Source organism: Triturus cristatus, chromosome 5_2 (genome assembly GCF_964204655.1).
Source record: "Triturus cristatus chromosome 5_2, aTriCri1.1, whole genome shotgun sequence".
In the NCBI taxonomy this organism is placed as follows: domain Eukaryota; kingdom Metazoa; phylum Chordata; class Amphibia; order Caudata; family Salamandridae; genus Triturus; species Triturus cristatus.
In genome coordinates, this window is record NC_140588.1 from 507,566,998 (window position 1) to 507,586,522 (window position 19,525).

The following is a 19,525-nucleotide window of genomic DNA, read 5'->3' on the forward strand; positions in this document are numbered from 1 at the left end:
CTACTATGGTCTTTATTAGGAGACTATGTGCTAAAGGTGATTTATGTGGTGCTAGGAAATGCGATTCATGTAGTATGATTTACGCGCCCTGTTTTATACCTCCATATGTGGTTTTTATGATTCTGAGGTTGTGCCAAATAAAGAATTATTTTGATTACCTGCGTAAGTTACTATTTACCCGGATGGTTGGCAACAGACCAAGACAGGAGGGTTAGCATCCCTCTTGTGTGACAGCAATCGTCCAAAAACAGCACTGAATAGCAGATTGCTTTATTTCGGCATCACTAGACATAAATGCAATGCATTTCGGCTCTTGTGCGTTGTTTTAGTAGCAGTTGGTGTTACAGCATAGAATGTCTGCAGTTTCTCCGTTAATTTTCTTGGACGTGTCTACTCTTGGCCTTAGCTGAGCGTACACTTCCCTACCCTTGCAGTAAATATGCTGATCATATCAATGTAACACATGTTCATCGGTGAAATGAAACACGTGGCATAGAGTGAGCTAACATTTCAGCCAAGTGCCAACACGATGTACAAACAAGCAAACAGCAAATGCCGCTAAAATATTTTACTGCTCACAATTTTTATAGCGTTGAACTATTTCTTTGAAAGCCGCTCTTCCTATTTCCCGGGCCTTTTGGATCATTAGGCAGCTTACAAAGGTAATATCCTTCCGCAGCAATAGTAGGCCATGGGGTGCTATTTCGGCAACTTCAGACTAGGACATTAAGTCAGAATCTGGAAGAAAGTCAGAGCATAACAAAATAAAATAATAAAGGAATGCTTGCAAGAGCAATTTGGAATGCTGGCCTGTGCTGAATTCATTTGCAGTTTAGCAGAAAGCTACACGTCCCTGATGAACAACAAAAGGGCTCTGTTGTACTTTCATTTACTTAATTGTGAAACTCTTTCCCGTTTTCGTGTTTGCTGAATGCTGAGGCACTAATCAGTGAGCAGGAACTGACGTGAACGTGTATATTGTAATTCACAGCACAGCGTTGGAGTCCTGGAAGCTTATTCTTTCAATGCACTGTAATTCAGAGGTCACAACATTCGTAGCTTGGGGAAACAAGCATTGGCATAGCCAATAGGTCTCGCCTTTGGGAACTTATAAGTGTTTAGCCAGAGATATTGACTTTATCTATGTCTTTAAGCTGTGCTGTACAGAAGTTTGCAGCATGCTGAAAAGTTATAATAAAGAAGTGTCAGAAGCATTTAGGTTACCTTGGATATGACCAAAAAGCATTATGTACAACTAAACGACCATATTAAAAAAGTATGAAAAATAATGTCTTGAGTTTTTTTTGTCCTTTCAATGCTGGCAACTTGTATCTGTCTCCCAATGGTTGCTTGTTGTGTTTTTTTTTGCTATGGGGGCATAAATATCAGGAGGGTGAAGGTCAGTCAGTCAGTCAGTGAGAGTGAGAGAGTTAGTCAGTTAGTGAGAGAGTGAGAGTCAGTGAGAGTCAGTCAGTGAGAGTGAGGGTCAGTCAGTGAGAGTAAATGAGAGTGAGAGAGTCAGTCAGTGAGTGAAAGAGAGTGAGTCAGTGAGATATTCAGTCAGTGAGAGTGAGTCAGTCTTTAAGTGACAGTCAGTCTTTAAGCGAGAGTCAGTCTTTTAGCGAGAGTCAGTCTTTTAGCGAGAGTCAGTCAGTCAGTGAGAGAGAGTGTCAGTCAGTGAAAAGAGTCAGTCAGTGAGAGAGAGTCAGTGAGAGAGTTCGTGAGAGAAAGTTCGTGAGAGAGAGAGTCCATGAGAGATAGAGAGTCTGAGGGCCCGATTCACAGAACTAACTTAAGACAAAATCCTAAACTTACTACCATTTTGGTATTCACAGAAGGCACTTACTCATTTTGGTATTCACAGAAGGCACTTACTCATTTCGGTATTCACAGAAGTTAGGAGTCCTAACTTTAGGACTCCTAAATGCCTTCTGTGAATACCGAAAGTCTTAAAATTAGGATTTTTCTCAATTTAGTAGTCCTAAATCTAAATTTAGGACTACTAAATTGAGAAAAATCCTAATTTTAAGACTTTCGGTATTCACAGAAGGCATTTAGGAGTCCTAAAGTTAGGAGTCCTAACTATACTACTCCTAAATTGAGAAAAATCCTAATTTTAAGACTTTCGGTATTCACAGAAGGCATTTAGGAGTCCTAAAGTTAGGAGTCCTAAACTTAGGACTACTAAATTGAGAAAAATCCTAATTTTAAGACTTTCGGTATTCACAGAAGGCATTTAGGAGTCCTAAAGTTAGGAGTCCTAACTATACTACTACTAAACTGAGAAAAATCCTAATTTTAAGACTTTCGGTATTCACAGAAGGCATTTAGGAGTCCTAAAGTTAGGACTCCTAACTTCTGTGAATACCGAAAGGAGTAAGTGCCTTCTGTGAATACCAAAATGAGTAAGTGCCTTCTGTGAATACCAAAATGGTAGTAAGTTTAGGATTTTGTTTTAAGTTAGTTCTGTGAATCGGGCCCCATGAGCGAAAGAGTCAGTGAGAGAGAGAGTCAGTTAGAGAGAGGGAGTCAGTCAGTGAGAGAGGGAGTCAGTGAGTGAGTCAGTCAGTGAGAGAGAGTGGGAGAGTGAGTCTGTGAGAGTGAGTGAGAGAGTGTCTGTGAGAGTGTGAGAGAGTGTCTGTGAGAGTGTGAGAGAGTGTCTGTGATCGAGTGTCTGTGATCGAGTGTCTGTGAGAGAGAGTGTGAGAGAGTGTGAGTGTGAGAGAGTGCGAGAGAGTGTCTGTGAGAGAGTCTGTGAGAGAGAGTGAGTGAGAGAGTCTGTGTGTGAGAGTCTGTGAGAGAGTGTCTCTGAGAGAGTGTCTCTGAGAGAGTGTCTGTGAGAGAGTGTCTGTGAGAGAGTGTGAGAGAGTGTCTGTGAGAGTGTCTGTGAGAGTGAGTCCGGCATCAACCACCTGTCTACGTCAGATTAGTGTATAGTTAAAAGCTTTTTCATATGGTGTGATTTAAAATGTTGCTATAAAGTGTAAGCATGGCAAACCATTGCAAGGGTACACTGCACGTGTGAGCATGCACATTACAACACTCCAAAAACCATGCCGGTACAGTCACACATCTTACCCTAATTGCGAATGGTTCGGGAATCATACGCATCAGACAGGGGGCACGTTACTGTAGTCATACACTTATCGCAGAAGCATACCATGATTAATGGTACTGACCACTTCTTGGAGCTACATTATCTATGCATTGAAAACACAAGTTCCTGGTCTGGAGCCTTTACGGCAACCCATGGTATATTGTTTAAGGAGATGGTCCAGAGGGTTTGCGTGAGTGAGTGGACGCTGGGGCCTCCCCTCATGTATGAGAACATAATACACTGGATGTGGGTATAAACCAGTGATGGAGGAGAGTAGGGCGTTGAAATCTCTTATTAAAGTTAGGGTGCTGTGCATAATCCATATTAATCACAGGAAGGGATTTTTCACAATCACTATAACAATATACGGTTCAAAGCCGGAGGGTCCCAGGGAGAGTTTTAAGACCACACAGGATTTATCCCCCAAATTCAGAACAAACAACTGTACAAAATCCTGAGGTCTACAAAAGTACTAAGGAAGTGTGGAAAAGCACTACTAGCTGTTTTGACAAAATAAACAATGATAATGTGAAACAAAACAAACCACAACATATAGAACAGCCCAAAGTGATTAACTATGGGCATATCCCTTTACAGGACAAAATCCCTCACTCACCAGAGGTGACATGCTTCATCATTTGGGATTCTCCTCCCAGAGGAAAAACCTAGTTCCTCTGGGAGGGAGGAGCTCAGGGATGTTTTCAATATAGTACTGGATGTTCTAAATCCACAAATGGAAAGCTAATAGTGTGAGTGAGGGCACAGCGCAAACAAAATACTATCAAAAGTGCAAGATAAAACTAGCTAAAGGACGTCAAAAAAATCTTTATTGTAAAACGTACTTTGCTAGGATTAAAAAAGCAGTGCACCAACAGTCTAGATTTGAAACCGTGATGGTGAAATGAAAACGACTTGGTCAACATGTTTCAGCCATATAGCCTATGGGTAGGCTGGGCTTTCATCAGGACCTAAGATGCTGCTTCAAAAAAAATGTGTAAGTGACGTGACACAAAAGGATACAGGAACAGGAACACAAATTTGCTTGTTGTGCCTGTTAGAAGACCATTACCTCCAAACAAACAAAAAAAACAACATCAATGTGATGATCGCAGGTATATAAAAAGAGTTGTTGTGTTTCACATAAAGAATTATATATAGGGATACACTCACCCGTAACTACTGGGTAAGTCACCACACCTCTACCTGGCAACTGCTCAGGAAAGGGGCACCGCTCTAGGAAAAAACGGTGGTAACCAATTGTTAACAATATCATGTCTTTAGGATACAACCGAAGTATCACAAAACTGTGAATACTTTCCTAAAGCATGTATATCAGAAGGCAAACCAACAGAGGGAGACTATTGCAAGGGGGGTGTAAGGAGGAGATCGGGGCAGACCGGAAGTGGACTCTGACTGTGCCGCTTCAATCCACTCCGGAAACAGGCAGCGGTCTAGCCTTGGACCCGGCAAGAAGGGAGGAGTCAAGGACGGAAGGAGACGCGGGACGCATAAAGCATCCAGAGGAGGAGCTGGAACGGCGCGAGATTGAAGGACGGAGAGCGGTGCATCCCGAGGACGGCGAAGACGGCGAAAGTGGAGGAGAAGGAGAGCGACGAACGGAAGAAGGCAAGGACAGAGAAGAGGAGAACGAAAACGGAACGGAGGAGAAGGAGAGCGGAGCGGAAGATGGTGAAAGCAGGGTGAAGCCAACAAGACAGAGCCGGGAGAGCGGTATACTTAAGCGACCAATACCGGTGGGCTGAAGGGAGGAGAAGACTCCCCGGGTCCCAGCACCACGGTCCGGGGAACGGGCCGTGGCTTAAGGCAAGTGCCTCTTTGGGGACCATTTGGGTGGGGGTGGTGGGGTGGCGACGAAGGGAGGTAGGGCAGTGGAGTAGGGGTGATACACTGCAGAATTCCCCACAGACCCATTCCCACACTTTTGTCTTCGGTGGTGGTAGCACAGACTAAACACAATTAGTATCGAAACTGACCCCGCTCTGTTTTGTTTCTTTTCCTCCCTTCCCTCACCCGTCGAGCATATTCATTGACAACCAAGAGCACGGAGGTCCAAGATCCCTTAACCTCAAGATAGACCCGGCAAAGGAAGACGCCCTGGATCTTGACTGTTTTTGTTTTTCTAAGTGTTTAGGCCTGAGCCACATCCAGGGAAAATCCCAAAACAACCCCTACCCTACCTGTAAGACTTAATAATAAAAGTAAGAGCAGTTACGCCTTTCTGAACCCAGCGTCTTGTGGTCCATCTTCCCGTCAGGGACTCTCATATCCCACAACTTGGTGTCAGAAGTGGGATACCCCCAGGTGTCGACAATGACACAGCCCGTGCCTGTCACTATAGAAAGCATTATCAACCAGCTGGCAGAGGGGCGGAGACACCTCCAATTGGCACTTGAGGAACAGGTCCAAACAGCCCGGAAGGATAGGGAAGCATTACATGAAGCCCTGCGGGACCAAGCAGTCCTACTCACCTCCAACCAACAGGTACAAGACACAGCGATACTCAGACTGACAGATGCCATTGTCAGTACCAGAGTGCACCCATATGTCCCTGGGTCGGTCCTGCAAAAGTTTCAGGAAGGCGACGACCCCGATTACTTTTTTTATTAACTTTGAGAGGGTTGCAAAAACTGCTGCATGCCCCAGGAAAGGTGGAGTCAATACACAGCCCCTCTCCTGGCCGGAGAGCTTCAAGCTGCCTACCAGACCGCCAACCCCGCTGGAACGACCACATACGAGGATGTGAAAAAGCCATTCTAGAACGGTTAGGATGTGACCAGGAATACTACAGGGCCAAATTCCGGAAAGAAAGGTGGACCACTGGGGACAATCCGCGCGCCCTATATTACAGGATCAGGGACCTGGGGAACCGCTGGTTGACTCCTCATGTATCCACTGTAGAAGAAGTAACTGAAAAGGTGTATCTAGAACAATTCCTTGACGCCCTGCCCACAACAACCCGTTCATAGGTAAAACAACATCCCAATCTCACAACAGCAACGGCTGTCGACCTGGCTCGTGCTTTTCACAGATCCCCAGAGTTTAAGGCCGGCGTACCCCAAACCCCCTCTTTTCCCCAGAGAAACACACCCAGACCTGATCCAAAACGCTGTGTAAACCCTAGACCAGTCTCCCCCATCACTGGCCCGAGTGGTCAGGGACCCCAGTGCTATCATTGTTCTGAGTGGGGACACATAGCCCGACAATGTTCCACAAAACCCCGACAGCAGAACCCATGGAAGTAGGGTATTCTAGGGGACGGATATATGTGCCAGGCCAGGGTTCCCATCGGTACAAGAAAGACATACTGCTTAACGGGAAAAAGCAACAGGCACTATTGGATACCGGGTGTCATGTGTCAGTGGTGGATAGAGCCCTGGTCTCCCAACCGCAATTACGAGAGACCGAAAGGGTACATGTTACCTGTGTTCACGGGGATACCAGATCATACCCCGTCGCGGAGGTCTTGCTAGATGTCGCAAACGATCCCCAAATACGGAAGGTAGGGGTCATTACGTCCTTACCCAAGGCAGTCATTATTGGTACAGACCACCCAAAATTTTAACAGTACTTAGACGAGAAACAAAGAGAGATACGCTGTCCTGGTTACATGAGGCACCCTTTAGCGACAGTATCCTGGAGGATAGAACAGGCAAAAACAGGAAAAGTAAGAATGAAAGACAGAAGCAAAACACCTGTATAGCCAGACCCAAAAATTACATCAAGCTTTTCCTATCTCCCTTACAGACCCCATTGAGGCAGCCCCGATTAGCTTCCGCTCAGCCCAGAGGGACGATCAGACCCTTGTCCATGCCTGGGAGCAGGTACAGGAGCAAGAACCAAACAAGGTAGGACCATATTTTTTTGTTAACAAGGGTTTGCTATATCGTTCTGTAAAGGAGGGGGAACATGTCAAGACACAACTATTAGTGCCTCGTTCTTTTCGTGACCATGTAATGCAATTAGCCCACAACCACACAGGGGGTGGACACTATGGGAAAGAAAATACACTGAAGTACCTCTTGTGCAGGTTTTATTGGCCGGGGGTCTACAAGGACGTGGCGAAGCATTGTGCGTCCTGTGTATGGTGTCAATACACCAACCCCGAAGGGATAAAAAAGGCCCCTCTGCTCCCCTTACCTATCATAGACGTCCCATTTAAACGTGTTGGCATGGACTTGGTAGGCCCACTTACCCCCTCTGCTAGAGGCCATAGATATATTCTGGTCATCATAGACTATGCTAGCAAATACCCAGAGGCCTTTCCTTTGACCACAATGACCTCCCCTGCTGTGGCTAGGGCTATGGTTTCTTTCTTCTACCGGGTGGGGTTTCCTTCCGATATACTTACAGACCAAAGAACCCCTTTCGTGTCCCGTTTAATGGCACAGGTGTGTAAAATCTTAGGTATCCGTCAATGCCAAACGTCTGTTTATCACCCCCAAACAGATGGCCTTGTGGAACGCTATAATAAAATCATCAAAGGTATGCTCCGCAAGGTTATCTCCGAAACCGGAAGGGATTGGGACCAAAAGCTACCCCTTATTATTTTTGCAATACGAACACATGAGCAGAAATCAACAGGTTACTCCCTGTTTGAGCTACTGTTCGGGAGAAAACCCTGAACCCTGCTTGACATGGCGGCCGAACAATGGGAAGGGGAGGACGAGGAGGGACAACCAATACCCAAATATGCAGCCGATTTAAAATCCGCTGTCTCCAGGATTTGGGGTTTGGTGCACGAACACGTGGAAAAAGCCCAAGCTACCCAAAAGCTATATTACGACCGAAATAGCCGGTTAAGAGAATTCGCTCCCGGAGATAAGGTTCTTCTCTTGCTCCCAACAACAGAGAACAAACTGTTGTCCAAATGGCAAGGCCCCTATATTATTGAAAAGAAAATAACCCCAGTCACATACAGCATTCTCCAGCCCCTCCGGGCCGGGGGCAAACAAATTTACCATGTTAACCTTCTAAAAAAATGGGAGGAGCCTGCTGTGCCCGATAGTACAGGGCATCCGGCTCTTATAGTAAACACCGAAAGGCCCTAGAGATATCCACAGCAAACACACAGGAAGCCGTAGACGAGAAAGCACCCGTTGGGAACATAATGTCTCCCAACCAGCAGACCCAATTATCCTCCATGCTAGACCGCTTCCCTGGTCTATTCTCTTCCACCCCGGGGTTGACCTCCATGATTCACCACGATATCATTTCACTAGACAACAGTATCGTAAAATAGAAGCCGTATCACATTCCAGAAGCAAGGAGGGAAGCAGTAGAGAAAGAGGTAACAGCTATGTTGCAGGCACACATCATAGAACCCTCCACAAGCAACTGGTGTTCACCAATAGTTATAGTACCGAAACCCGACGGGAGCCTGCATTTCTGTATTGACTTTCGTCAAGTGAACAGTGTCACTAAATTTGACTCCTATCCGATGCCTCGCATTGATGAACTAATCGAGAAACTAGGGAATGCCAGGTATTTGACAACCCTTGACCTTAATATGGGTTATTGGCAGATCCCACTGACCCCCCAAGCCAAAGAGAAAACCGCCTTCTCAACCCCCTCTGGGCTCTATCAATTCCGGGTACTCCCTTTCGGCCTCCATGGGGCACCGGCGACATTTCAGCGTCTTATCGATCGCTTGCTGAAGCCCCATATAGGTTACGCGGCCGCATACTAAGACGACATAGTCGTTTTTAGCCCAACATGGACAGACCATCTGAAACACCTAGCTGCCGTATTTTCAGCCATCCAGGAGGCCGGTCTAAAGATAAACCCCAAAAAATACAGTATCTTGGATACACGATACAAGGGGGTCTGATAAAACTGCAGCTAAACAAAATTGAGGCAATCAAGTCCCTTCCTACTCCCAAAACCAAACGTGACTTTCGTTCTTTCCTTGGGTTCATCGGGCACTATAGAAGATTCATCTCAAACTTTTCTTCCCTGGCCAGTCCCCTAACGGATCTCCTAACCAAAACCTACCCTTCCCGAATAGAATCCTGGACAACGGAACACGAGCACAGCTTCCACGCTCTAAAAAACACCATATGCACAGCTCCCGTCTTACACTGCCCTGCTTTCCACAAACCCTTTGTCCTCCAGACCGATGCTTCAGGCCTAGGTCTGGGTGCCGTGCTGCAGCAGCCTGACTCAAGGGGTGACCTTAAGCCTGTTCTATATATCAGTAGAAAGTTATTCCCCAGGGAAAGCCATTACTCTACCATTGAGAAGGAGTGCCTGGCAATCAAATGGGCGGTTGAAGCACTTCAATACTACCTACTAGGACGCCCCTTCACTATACTCACAGACCATGCCCCCTTAACCTGGCTCGTGAAACACAAGGATTCCAATCAACGCATACTCAGGTGGTTCATATCTCTGCAACCTTTCTCATTTCAGACCTTGCATATGCCCGGTGCCAAACAAGGCTGGGCAGACTACCTGTCCCGGAATACCTCCACTGAATGACCCGACGTCCATTTCTAGCGGAAGAGATATGTAAGAAGGAGAGCGGGGCAGACCGGAAGTGGACTCTGACTGTGCCGCTTCAATCCACTCCAGAAACAGGCAGCGGGCTAGCCTTGGACCCGGCACGAGGGGAGGAGTCAAGGACGGAAGGAGACGCGGGACGCATAAAGCGTCCAGAGGAGGAGCTGGAATGGCGCGAGATCGAAGGATGGAGAGCGGTGCATCCCGAGGACGCCGAAGACGGTGAAAGTGGAGGAGAAGGCGAGTGACGAATGGAAGAAGGCAAGGACGGAGAAGAGGAGAACGAAAACGGAACGGAGGAGAAGGAGAGCGGAGTGGAAGATGGTGAAAGCAGGGTGGATTCAACAAGACGGAGCCGGGAGAGCAGCGTACTTAAGGCGACCAATTCCGGTGGGCTGAAGGGAGGAGAAGACGCCCCGGGTCCCAGCGCCATGGTCCGGGCAACGGGCCGTGGCTTAAGGCAAGTGCCTCTTCGGGGACCATTCGGGTGGGGGTGGTGGGGTGGCGACGAAGGGAGGTAGGGCACTGGAGTAGGGGTGATACACTGCAGAATTGCCCACAGACCCATTCCACACTTTTGTCTTCGGTGGTGGTAGCACAGACTAAACACAATTAGTATCGAAACTGACCCCGCTCTGTTTTGTTTCTTTTCCTCCCTTCCCTCACCCGTCGAGCATATCCATTGACGACCAAGAGCACGGAGGTCCAAGATCCGCCAACCTCAAGGAAGGCCCGACGCAGGAAGACCCCCTGGATCTTGACTGTTTTTGTTTTTCTAAGTGTTTTGGCCTGAGCCACATCCAGGGAAAATCCCAAAACAACTCCTACCCTACCTGTAAGACTTAATAATAAAAGTAAGAGCAGTTCCGCCTTTCTGAACCCGGCATTTTGTGGTCCATCTTCCCGTCAGGGACTCTCATATCCCACAGGGGGGTTTAAATCTAGAGCCATAATGCTAGCGGGATGGTGTGATCTAAACCAAAACCAATGTAATTTAAGTCACACCGCAGGTATACCCGATTCACAAAATACTACTATGATCAGATATATGAAATCACAAGTAGCAAAAACTGATGGATAAACTGTTTAAGCAAATCAGGCTGTTGCTATCAGGAACAATGTTCACAATATTCCAGACATAAGGTGAAACAAGGCTACAATATAAGACTAGTCACCATGAATATAACAGGTCGACCAGCTATCAGATAAGAGTGTACCAATGTCTCTCAAGCCTATATCGGCACGCGAAAAAGAGCTAAACAAAAGCCAGCCACGCAGTTATTCTAAACTGTCATCAAGGGGGCTTACCTATCCGTCGGTACACCGGCATAGTGTAGAGCCTGAAGCCAGAGGTACCGGGACATTAGAAGTGCCTCCTTTTGAGAGAATGTTTCAAAGTAACGAGCAATCCAAGTACAGATGAAAGCTCGCGTTACATATTAACGTCACAGAGTACACAGCGCATGCGCAGTACAAATACGCTATGTCCATAACCACGCGTCTATTAATTAAAGTGAACGTACTGAGGGCGTGATCTGCATCTTGAAATTTAAAGCGCATGCGTGCTGAAAGACCCGCTAAGCCACCAGGTTTATGCATGTAAGGCAATATAGTGTAAAATGCACAGCGCATGTACGTGAAATCTGTAATTCACAAACACGCTTCATCAGACTACAAAGATCACATACGTGTGTGGAAAAGATATATTGACGATGTCTTTGTAGTCTGGCGAGGCACATTAACATCTCTTACTGAGTTCAAAACTTGGCTTAACAGTTGCAATGCATTTCTGAATTTCACTTGTGAATATAGTAAGACCCATTTACCCTTTTTGGACATTTTAATTTCACCCACTGAGGGGGGTTTGTGCACTGAATTGTATCAAAAACCGATGGCCAAGAACTCCCTTTTGCTATATGGAAGTTACCATCCCCGAGCGCTACGGGATAACTTGCCTTTTGGCCAGTTTTTACGTTTGAAAAGAAACTGTTCATCCACTGTAAAGTATCAGGTACATGCTCATAATCTATCGAAGCAACTACAAGCAAGACAATATCCGAAAAGATTGGTGAGAAAATCCTCTACACGAGCTTTCAATAACAATCGACTAGCTTTGTTAGAACCCAGTATCCCAAAAGAGGCAACCAATCGTTTGACCTGTGTTCATACCTTTTGTAAATTTTCAAATAAGATCAAGAAGAGTATTCTTTCCAACTGGAAGATCTTGAATATAGGTGCAGAAGTACTGCCTCGTCCCCTTTTTGCTTTCAAATGTAGTAGCAACATTAAAGATCATTTGGTACATACTCGTCCACGTATCTGCAACAATGTACAAAACACTCTATGGGGTTTGCCTCCAGTACTAGGACATTTTCTCTGTGGGACATGTGCGGCCTGCCCCCATACATCTACGACAACAGAGATAGACATTGGTTCACCCAGACCATGGGTTCTTAACTGCCACACCAATTGCAACAGTAACAATCTTATCTATTTGATTACTTGCCCGTGCCCTTTGCGTTATGTGGGCATGACCACTCGACGGGTGAAAACCCGCATTCTTGAGCATAAGAGCACTATCCGCTGTGGTAAAACATTAACCAAATTAACCAATCATTTCTTTGTAGCAAAACACTGACCAAATGATTTGAAATGGACGGTGCTTGAAAAACCATTTATTCCACCCCATATTACTGATTTGACCACGTTCTTGTTCAGGTGAGAACAATGGTGGGTACACAAATTACAGACTGACACCATAGGCCTGAATGATGATATTCCATGGCTGTTACTGTAGTTATTTGTTCTGAGACTTTAATTGGACATCTGTAATTCCAGACTTATTGTAGGTCATGCTCCGTCCCTAATTGTGACTGCAGGGATATGTTAACTATACCAGGCTCATGTTCCTAGCAACATATTAGTGTTTTTTTTGTTTTTTTGCTTTTTTGTTAATATTTTCTTTAGGATCGAGCCGTTACTGGTGCCTCAGTCGATTAATTTATGTTAGATTGTGCTGGCTGGCTAATAGACGCTACATCCAGTCTTTGGCTCTACTAGTGGATACTAGATTGTATAACGAAATTGTCACAAATGCATGGTATAATGCCTATTGATCCCTGTTGGGCTGTTTCACAACGCATAGAAGGATACTTATTTTCTATTTGTTTCTATGGATTTAGTCTCCTCTTTTACGGTTATTAGTAGTCTGATGAAGCGTGTTTGTGAATTACAGATTTCACGTACATGCGCTGTGCATTTTACACTATATTGGCTTATATGCGTAAACCTGCTGGCTTAGCGGGTCTTTCAGCACGCATGCGCTTTAAATTTCAAGATGCAGATCATGCCCTCAGTACGTTCACTTTAATTAATAGACACATGGTTATGGACAGAGCGTATTTGTACTGCGCATGCGCTGTGTACTCTGTGACGCTAATACGTAACGCGAGCTTTCATCTGTACTTGGATTGGTCGTCACTTTGAAACATTCTCTCAAAAGGATGCACTTCTAACGTCCCGGTACCTCCGGCTTCAGGCTCTACACTACGCCGGCGTACCGACGGATAGGTAAGCCCCCTTGATGGCAGTTTAGAATAACTGCGTGGCTGGCTTTTGTTTAGCTCTTTTTTGCGTGCCGATATAGGCTTGAGAGACATTGGTACACTCTTATCTGATTGCTGGTCGACCTGTTATATTCCTGGTGACTAGTCTTATATTGTAGCCTTGTTTCACCATATGTCTGGAATATTGTGAACATTGTTCCTGATAGCAACAGCCTGATTTGCTTAAACAGTTTAACCATCAGTTTTTGCTACTTGTGATTTCATATATCTGATCATAGTAGTATCTTGTGAATCGGGTATACCTGCGGTGTGATTTAAATTACATTGGTTTTGGTTTAGATCACACCATCCCGCTAGCATTATGGCTCTAGAAGCTTTTTTGTTTAAACCCCCCCTTGCAATAGTCTCCCTCTGTCGGTTTGCCTTCTGATATACATGCTTTATGAAAGAATTCACAGTTTCGTGATACTTCGGTTGTATCCTAAAGACATGATATTGTTAACAATTGGTTACCACCGTTTTTTCCTAGGGCAGTGCCCCTTTCCTGAACGGTTGCCAGGTAGAGGTGTGGTGACTTACCCAGTAGTTACGGGTGAGTGTATCCCTATATATAATTCTTTATGTGAAACACAACAACTCTTTTTATATACCTACGATCATCACATTGATGTCGTTTTTTTTGTTTGTTTGGAGGTAATGGGCTTCTAACAGGCACAACAAGCAAATTTGTGTTCCTGTTCCTGCATCCTTCTGTGTCACGTCACATACATATTGTTTTTGCAGCAGCATCTTAGGTCCTGATGAAAGCCTAGCCTACCCATAGGCTATATGGCTGAAACATGTTGACCAAGTAGTTTTCATTTCATCATCATGGTTTCAAATCTAGACCGTTGGTGCACTGCTTTTTTAATCCTAGCAAAGTACGTCTTACAATAAAGATTTTTTTGACGTCCTTTAGCTAGTTTTATTTTGCACTTTCCTCACAGTTTTGATAGTATTTTGTTTGCGCTGCTCCCTCACTCACACTATTACCTCTTCATTTGTGGATTTAGAACATCCAGTACTATATTGAAAACATCCCAGAGCTCCTCAGAGAGGGGGTTGTAGCCCTCAGAGGAACTAGGTTTTTCCTCTGGGAGGAGAATCCCAAATGATGAAGCATGTCACCTCTGGTGAGTGAGGGATTTCGTCCTGTAAAGGGATATGCCCATAGTTAGTCACTTTGGGCTGTTCTATATGTTGTGGTTTGTTTTGTTTCACATTATCATTGTTTAATTTGTCAAAACAGCGAGTAGTGGTTTTCCACACTTCCTTAGTACTTTTGTAGACCTCAGGGTTTTGTACAGTTGTTTATTTTTAACAAACACCCAGTAGTAATGTTAGCCTTAAAAGGCCATAATGCTAAAATCACGGTATATGGCCAACCTCCGTGATGCACTGTCTAAATGTTGCTCCATGAGGCGGAAGCCTCTTATATATAGTAGTAATTGAGCCAGTCCCCCAGGTTCCTGCCCATAATGAACAGCATCAAAATAGTTTTCTGGTAGAAAATATACCTCATGGCGAGTGAAAGTAACACTCCAAGGGGATGGGGCATATATGCATTATCGTCCCCACATACGTCTTCAAGGAATCAGTGCCCGCTTATGACTGCTGAACAACTAGTGTTTTGGTGTGAGGGTCTTAAGAACAAGACTGGGAAGCAGGGATTGGTCCGTGAGCCGTGCGGGTGAGTGGTGCAACTGCTTATGCAGTTCTGGCTGCTGCTAGAGGATCATATGATTGGTAGTTTTTACGGAAGTCACTGTACCATGAGCCATCAATGCGACAAATACAATGGCTACAAGACTTGCACCTGAACGTATTATGCGTTTCTTAAGAGGGTTGATACAGCAGAAAGACATTTTTGTTTCTATTGTTCTCGGAATAGCCATCATTCATATAGCAATGTAACCCAAACAGGTATCTAGTACTCTTATAAACGGGGCCCAGTGCAGTAATACACATTACATGACAAATAAGCATTGGCCGCTCGGCCGTAAAAGTAACGTCGCGCGGCCTCGAAATGAAATTTAAAAAAAAATTTAAAACGCGAGTGGTGACGCGAGTTGTGCGCACGCGTGCGTCAGGAAAAAGTGCTGTGCAAGTCGCGTGCGCTTGTGTGCATAATAGCAAGCTGGTGGCCGGCCTGGGTAGCACTATTAAACCACCTACTAAATTTCTCGCAAGAGCAGCGCATGCGCTGACTCTAGCGAGACCTAAAAAGCACACTCGCACATTTGCAGGGTGAGTAGAATCATTGTGTAAAGAATTTCAGTGTCTTGGGCCACAAACGGATGCTGGTGCCTGCTATTTAAACATGTACGGATTTCTGCTCTCTATGTTGGGTACAATTAAAAACAAGCATTGGCATAGCCAATAGGTCTCGCCTTTGGGACCTTATAAGTGTTTAGCCGTGCAACAGTTGCATAACTAAAGTGATCGCGATCAAACATCAAAGCGGCCGTGCGGTCGCGAATGTTAAAGTAATCGTGGAAAAGCGCGGCGCGCGCGCCCGCGCACATGCACTGTAGCTCTAGGCTGGGCTGGTAGCACTTTTTGGAGCCCTCTCCAAAAAGTCTCGCCAGACCAGCGCATGTGCTGGGTCAGGCGAGACCTAAAAAGGTGCGGTCTACACCACTAGGATTTGGGACCAAAGAGCAAAATATCCGTGCTGTTTTGAGGGTCTAGCAGCTCACACACAAAAGGTGATCAATGTAAGGGTTGGGCTTCTGAACATTCAAAGGATGAATCACTGAAGAAGACCATGCAAGTCCCCCATGCTGTGGGGGACCGAGCACCTGCTGGTAAAGCTGCTGAAAGGAAGAGGAGAGCACAAGCTGCTCCAGGTTAGGTGAGGTAACTGAGGGCCACTGGCATTGGCCTGCAGACCTGCTGGTTGCTACAGTAATGAAACAACCTTCCCAGAGACTATACAAACACGCAGAGAAGTAACTGGGGCCTAAGACCCAAAAGCTTACCTGAGGTCATCACCGAAGACCAAGTGAGTTGATTCTTATGCACAACTGTTTGTTGGCCCCCTGATCCAGGGCATTGTCTGAATCACTGCAAGTCAGACCCAGAAAACTGACCCAAGCGAATTGCCTGCTCTTGTGGTGCAAGATCATCAGCAACAATGGTAAAATTTCACCACCTGATTTAGGTTGAGTGAAAGTCATTGAATGTGGTGCCTACTTAAACTTGGTACATATCTGCTTCTGTGAGTGCACTAACTGACCCAGATCTTAAGGTAACGACTGGCGATTAACACTATGCGCACTCCATCGGGGAACTCGCTGTGAGGTTGGCATTAAGGTGGGGGAGGAGGGATTAAGATCCTACCTAGAAGTCCCCTTTTACCACCTGAACAAACCCCCCTGGGATGTAAAGGACCCTGCCACATTGTCACTGCATCATGGGCAAAAGAGACAAGAGCATTAAAGGTTGTCCTTAAATACCAGGTACTTGGCTCGCACTGGTGACAGAGACCGGGGATTCTCAGAAAATGGCTGAATATCTGCTGCCTGAAAACCCAGAGAACCAAGATAACAAACCCTATGTGGTTTTGAATTGAGAACCAGCTTGAGAATATTACATAGATAAGCATTGGCATAGCCAATAGGTCTCGCCTTTGGGACCTTAGAAGTGTTTAGCCATGCAACAGTTGCATAACTAAACACTTATAAGGTCCCAAAAGCGAGACCTATTGGCTATGCCAAGCGGCCGTGCGGTCGCTAAAGTGAAAGTAATCGCGGTAAAAGTGGCGTGCGCGCCCGCGCACATGCACTGTAGCCCTAGGCTGGCCTGGTAGCACTTTTTGGAGCCCTCTCAATAAGTCTCTCCAGACCAGCGCATGCGCTGGGTCAGGCGAGACCTAACAACAGTGCTACCAATCCCTTCGTACAAAAATAACTGAGGATGTGATGCATTGATGGCGTCTGTAAGGTACAGCGCTAGTCCTTTAATACACACTCAAAGAAATTCATCAAGTATTATACAGATCGTAAATAAACAACGTACTACCTTACCAGCTTATGGGGAACAAACACATATTTTTGATTTACAATATACGTGGGCTCGAAATAGTTTCCTTTCCTCTCACAGCTGGGAGAAGGTGCCAATAAATTTTGTTTCCAATTTTTCATTCAATTTATATTTATCCACTGTGTTGTGCGTGGAGTAATGTGTAGTAGTGTCCTTTCATTGAAGAACTTGTGGGCCCTCAAAGTAAGGCTTCACATAGGTGCATACCCTGGCCGGACTGGCCTGCTAGGTAAGTGGGCAATCCCCTGGGAAGCTGGAGCCTGTTGTGTCCTGCTGGAGACGTTATAGTGTCTCAGCAGGCACTGGTCTTTCCAGCCATTCCCTCGAGGGCTGGACACACATGCACCTAACACCCATCCATCACAGGCGTCACGAGGGACGTGAGCATGTTAATAATAGGGCCCGAGTGCACGTGCTAGAGGCCAGTTCCAGTATCCCAACTATGTGTCTGTACTCTTATTGTGCCTGCATGTGGGCCTAGGGCCCAAGACACAACAATGGCGACGAGCGGGTCGATCCCTGCATGGCCACTGGTGGCCGTCTTCCAGTCTGTGGTGGGAGGGAAAGTGCAGCCGATGCCTAAAGCACCCCCATGCCTGCTGTGGTAATGCCCCTGTATCTGCCCATATGCTGAGGTTGCAGTAGTCCCGCCACGCGGACAGGCCCAGCAGCGTGACATCCATCAATGGGTGTGGAGTGTTGAAGCCAGCACCAGGCTGGAGGAGCCCACACATAATGTTGATAGGCACCACAAGAGTTAAACCACCACCCAGCACCAGCATCGCCCACGTGGGGCGAGATGACGGCATCTACCCTCTGACTGACCAAGTGCCCAGGTGAGAGGAGCAGAAATTGTCCCTGGCACTAGGCCTGGGCCAAAATTCCATTCCGTTCGCGGAAATTGCGATATTTTGGCATTTTCGCGTTCCACGGAAAGCGCGAAAATGTCAAAATTTCCGCATTCCGCAGCTTAGCGATAATTTGTTTCTTGCTCGCGCTGTAAAAAAATACATTCTCGCGTTCGCGCGATCGCCTTACCTGAATCCCCGCGTTCGCCGACAAGTTTTCCCGACCCGGTCGCGTTCTCCACGAGATGTTGGATTGTTGGTAGCCATTTTGCGCTGTCTCGCGACAGTTCGCAGCCGCATTAACGTCATTTGTCGCGCAATCACGTCTTTCTTCTCGCGATCATGCACCGCGCGAGTATGAGAACATTGAGATCTCGAACACGTCATTCTACATCGCGAGCCAGAGGATGAGGACGCGGGAACGTCTAATCGAACGCGAACAGGAGAAAGAGACCCCGAACACGTCATATCCAACGCGACAGGGACAAAGAAGAGAACGCGATCATGTCGTTTTCGACACGCCGGCGGAAGTAATGTGAAGCTCGAGAACTCAACAACGTAAAATTTTCAATTTGGAGAGGAATATCGGCTCTAGCAGCATGAAACCTTCTGCAAATGCTGATTTTGGATGAAAACAACTCCTTACATTGACATTTGGCTTTCCTTTTTTGTGCAAGGAGTCATTTTTTTAAAAGGTGGAGAGAGGGAGGAAGTGACACAGAATCTCCAACTTCCTGTTCCTGTCCAGCAGGCTCCTCCCAGTGCTTTGTCCATCTCCTGCTCATTCTGCCTTTGGATGTGGAGCTGGAAAGATCACTCTTTTTGTCTGCTGCATCATTGCAATTGGATTTGAGGATTTTTGGAATAGGATATTTTACAAGTAAGTGGTTGTTGTGTTTGTTTGATTGTGGGCACTGCAGTTGTTGTAACTACAATATATTTTTGATAATTAATTATCATCATTCCTTTTTTTATTTTTTTATTTTGTGGGTAGTAGTAGTAGTAGGCCCGAGCTAGCCATGGGCATGGCCTCATGGGTGTGTGTGTGCATGATGAAGCAACTGTTCCTTTTGTTGTTTTTTGAATGTATTTCATTTTCAAGCACATTTAGGGCATGGATGGCATTGGATTGAGTTGGGTAAGTGTGCTTTTTGGGGGTGGCCTTTGTGATGTTGTTGGGCCTGGCCATGTGGCTGGTGGCCATTTTGAAGCCTAGGCCTGCAAGCTTGCCTGGCCTTGTCTGTCAACAGGCCTGCTTTTTCATCCACTAGGATCAGAGCAGGTAGCCACAGCTTTATTAATCAAGTGTTGTCTGAGTGATCTGTTGAATTTAGACATCATTTAGGGAATGGATGGCATTGGATTGAGTTGGGGAAGTGTGTTTTTTGGGGTGGCCTTTGTGATGTTGTTGG